Source organism: Rutidosis leptorrhynchoides, chromosome 3, assembly GCF_046630445.1.
Source record: "Rutidosis leptorrhynchoides isolate AG116_Rl617_1_P2 chromosome 3, CSIRO_AGI_Rlap_v1, whole genome shotgun sequence".
Classification (NCBI taxonomy): domain Eukaryota; kingdom Viridiplantae; phylum Streptophyta; class Magnoliopsida; order Asterales; family Asteraceae; genus Rutidosis; species Rutidosis leptorrhynchoides.
Genome location: NC_092335.1, coordinates 493,631,835 through 493,636,911, shown reverse-complemented (window position 1 = coordinate 493,636,911; position 5,077 = coordinate 493,631,835).

Below are 5,077 nucleotides of genomic sequence, written 5' to 3'. Positions count from 1 at the left end.
CAGTTTCAAACACCAACAACACAATTCAAACTAATCTTAATCAGTTTCATACATCAATAATTACAAAAATGTCTATAATTCGTCCATTCATGGTTCATTTTCTTTGGGGAGGCCAAATTTCATTCCAAAATGGTTGGCTTACTGGTGATAACACAACGATTAGAAGGAGTTTTATGTTGACAACCAAGGTTAACTGTATGCAGTTAAACCAAATGGCGTATAATTATGTTGGTGTGAGTCAAAGATCACACACGTTAAAAATGTTCTTGTGGGTTCTTTTCAATCGAAATGAATGGAAAAGTGAACTTACTGATGATAACACTTTGGAAACAATATATTTTTATTCTCAGAATGATCCAAATTACGAGGCTCAAATTGAAATTCAGTTTGAGGAAGTTTTTTCAACCACCCAAGGTTCGGGTTATATGGATCTTATTCAAACTTTGGAGGGTGGTCCATCAACATCAAACTACCATTCAACAGTTGTTGAAGATGAACAAGAACGAAGAGACGAGGTAGAAAATGTAGTAGACCCAAATGATGGTATGTCTACTGCAACCGAAGATACAGTTTCTGAATATAGCGTTGAAGATAATGTTTTCAGTGACGAAGGTAGAGAGGAGCAAGTGGAACCACAAATGGAGGCTGCCCCAAGTTCACGTTTCGGGTTTGTTAATGAAGGTGAGGGTAGTAATAGTTTTCCATTCGATGACGACCAAGAAGTTTCATGGGTTTTTTATGATAAGGAGATCGGTATTATTTCCAAAGGAATGGTGTTCCAGAACAAATCCGAACTTATTTATGCTGTTCTAAAATGGAATATACACCATAATAGAGAAATAGTTGTTACACAAAGCAAGCCGGGTTATTGGCAAGCACATTGCAGAACAACTAGCTCAAGTTTTAAGGGTCCACAAGAAAGATACCATTGTGCCTGGAGTGTTAGTGGTTCGTCTCACAATCGATCTAAGGTATGGAAAATAACAAAATGGAAAGATGAACACACGTGTTATGGACACGTATCAGAAAACAACAATCGTTGTTTAACCTCTAGCTTAATTGCTACTGAAATTGAACATCAACTATGTGTGAATGTTGCTTATCCTGTTGCCAACATCCAAGCCCAAATAAAAAATACATGGCATGTGGATATCCGTTACGGCAAAGCATGGAACGCTAGGAGTATTGCAATCGAACGATTGTTTGGAACTTGGGAAAGTAACTTTATTCATTTACCAAATTATATAAATGAATTAGTTACTACCAATCCAGACACAATTGTTGTGTTTGAAAATGGACTTGAAATTTATGAAGGTTTCGACACCTTTAAATTTGTGTTTTGGGCATTCGGTACAGCCATTAAAGCGTTTAAACTGTGTATTCCAATGATTTGCATCGATGACACCCATTTGAAAGGTAGTTATAAGGGCAAATTGTTAACAGCGGTTGCCAAAAATGCTAACAATAAAATTTTACCCATTGCCTTTGCCCTAGTTGATGAAGAAAGTAACGAAAGTTGGTCTTGGTTTTTGCAAATGCTCCAAGAAAATGTTATTGGATACGAAAAGTTGTGTGTCATCTCTGATCGACACCAAGGTATCTTACATGCAATGGGTGCTCAAACATATGGTTGGGAACATAGGTACTGCTTGCGCCACATTCGTAGCAACTTGTTGAGCAAATACACTAAAGTGAAATCGCTCAAACACTTGTGTTGGACAGTCAGTTCAACAACTAATCAAATATTGTACAAGAATGCTTTCAGAGCCATCAAACAAGCTAGTGTGGAGGCTTGGCAATATTTGCAAGATGCTGATGTAGGCAAATGGACTGTGTATAGGGACAGTTAGAGGAGTCGTTGGGGTAACACAACGACAAATATTGCTGAGTCCCTCAACAATGTGTTCCGTCATGCCCGTATGATTCCGATCAAAGCGTGTATCAAATATACATTTGATTACACCAGACAACACTTCTACGATCAAAGTCGAGAAGCAAGGCTATGTAATTCACCACTTTCGAAGAACATGTTTAACGTCTTTAACGAACGGGCAAAAAGAGCTCAACATTACAAAACAACATGTTATCACGAAGAACAAGGTATCTACAAGGTTCATTCAACTTTTCAAAGAAGTGGTGAAGGTGGCACCGATTACATAATGGAGTTTAAAAAGAAAAGGTGTTCTTGTGGTATTTGGCAACATCAAAGATTACCTTGCTCTCATGCCATTTCCGTATGTAGCCATCTAAACAAGGATATAAATAAATAAATCAGTAAAAAGTATACAACTCCTACATGGAGAGAGCAATATAGCGATCATTTTAATCCATTAAGAGATGCGAGCTACTGGACACATATAGATTGGAAAATTATGGCCGATCCATCAAGATTGATTAAGCACAGGGGGCGGAAGCAATCAAAACGTATGAAGAACCAAATGGATGAACGTGAAAAGCAAAATCCAAAGTGTGGTATATGCAGGACTGAAGGTCACAACAGGAACACTTGTCTACGTACTAGAAAGCCATAGGTTTTCATTAGTAATTTATTGTATTTAGTTTGTTGTCCTTTGTTTCTTGTACTTTGTCTGTTGTAATCGCTAATTCTGTTTATGAATAAAAAGGTGTTGTTGAAATAATAAAATTGCCATGTTACCAATCTTATTCAAGTTACTAATCTATTACAAGTAACTTTAATTTATAAAAGGTCTAGGTGCATAATAGTATTCACCATGACTATCATACATCGTATCGAACTCTAGTGCGTCTTCAAAAACTCCAAATAAAACATACAACTCGATATTTTCTGAAAGTATACATGCTTTCCCTACTAATGTATACCATTCTTCATCATAGCACATTGCTTCGGCTTCACTTGCTCCTGCTTTGTAGTAGCATATGTCCATTGAACGTGGATTCTTTGGTAGCTTTTCTCGAAGAAACTCATTCAACTTCTCCATATTAAAGCCCCGAACATCTACGTTATCAAACGTCATTTTAGGCCCTTTAGAGAGTTCCGTTTTACCATCATTACATTCAAAATCACAACCATGATACACGTCAATTGATACGTATTTTGGATTCTTTTTTTTGTTATGTATTTATGAAACAATCACAAATCACTTTTATAAGCCCGAATCTACAAATAACCTAAGTTTTAAAGTTCGGTTTCAGACCTATCAGAAAAAAGCATGCAAAACCGATGTTTGAAACTTCGGTTTGTCAGGTACTAGACATGTCATAAAAAGCAATTACTGTTACCTTTTACTGTTCGGAAGCTTTGACTGAAACCGAACTTTAAAATGCCGGTTTTTCAATTTTAACTACACTATATAAACCGACATCTATTACAACAAACAGATGTATCACTCTCTTCTCCCTTCTCCAAACATAAATTTTAATTTTGTAAACATGTCACCAATTCCTGTTCAAATTAATGTCTATTGGAATGGGCAGTTTTCAACACAAAAAAAGTTTTACTATGGGTACAAATATAAGTACTTTCAAAATATGGATGTTAGTCAGATGACAACAATTTCGAAGGTGTTTGAGTGGCTCAAAGAAAACATAACGGTTGAACATTCAGGCGTGATGTTTTGAAATGAAGGTAAAGGAAAATTCGAGCATCTTTGTGAGGAAGATGAATGGATTATGATAAAAAACGAAGCAATTGTGAAAAACCAACCTCTTCCATTGCATCTAATTTAATTATGTGTTACATTTCTATGTGTTGTTTTAAATTATGTATTTTTATTTTCAAAAAAATGTAACCGTGATTCTGATATTAATAAAAGTGTTGTTCAAAAAATTTGTATTTGCATCTTAGGGAATGAAACTGTAAATTAACTATCAAAACCAAGTTATTAGCGTAATATTTGTATGAAACTGTAAATTAACTATCAAAACCAGGTTATTATATATTTTTAATTGTAATATTATCGTATGAAACTGTAAATTAACTATCAAAACCAAGTTATTTCTTAAATGGGTGTTTAAAAAAAAAAAAACAAAACCGAAGTTTGGAACTTCGGATTTGGGCAAAACCGAAGTTCCAAACTTCAGATTAGGGTTTCTGCTGACAGACCACCCAAAACCGAAGTTTGAAACTTCGAAAATGGCAAAACCGAAGTTCCAAACGTCGGTTTTACCATTTTTGCAAAAAAAATTCGTATTTTCCATTTCTTAAAGTTGGTTCAAAATAATTACCATTTTAAAAAAAAATCCTAATTATAATGTAGGTTCCAATTATTGAAGTTACATCCTTTCCCATTCAAATTATTTGATACTGATAGTGTTCCAAATGAACATATATTTAGTAGCAATATCGTTCCAATATGTAATGTTTTTAAATGTAATTTCCTTATTTTTAGTTGTAATAGTTAAATAAATAAGTGCGAAGACGAAAGACGCAAATCGCTCGAAAATGAAGATTTAAAGACAAAAACGAAGATTTGAAAGACCAAAACGTCCAAAAAGCTCAAATGTACAAGATACAATTCAAAAGGTTCAATTTATTGATGAAGAACGTCTAAAAATGACAAGAGTACAAGTTACAAAACGCAAAGTACAAGATATAAAATTGTACGAAAGGACGTTCGAAAATCCGAAACCAGGACATGAACCAACTCTCAACGCTCGACGCAACGGTGTAAAAATTACAAGTCAACTATGCACAAGAATAAAATATAATATTTAAATAATTCATAATAAGAATAATATTAAATAATAAAAAGTTGTTAATTGAGCATAGTTCAGGGGTCGTAAATGAAAATTTGAATTCTAATTTGCCTATTTCGATGAATTAGAGAGAGACTTTTTCCGATCTTTTTTTCTTCTTCTATCTTTTTCTTATTTTTCTATCTATCAAATATCAATATCTATATTTATAATTCTCTATCATAATGTTAATGTAATCAGATATAACAATAATCTTAATTTTAATTTTAAATTATGATAATAATAAGATTTATGATAGAGATCGTTTGAGTGTGTAAGTCGAAATTCTGTCCGTGTAACGCTACGCTATTTTTAATCATTGTAAGTTATGTTCAACCTTTTTACATTAATGTCTCGTAGC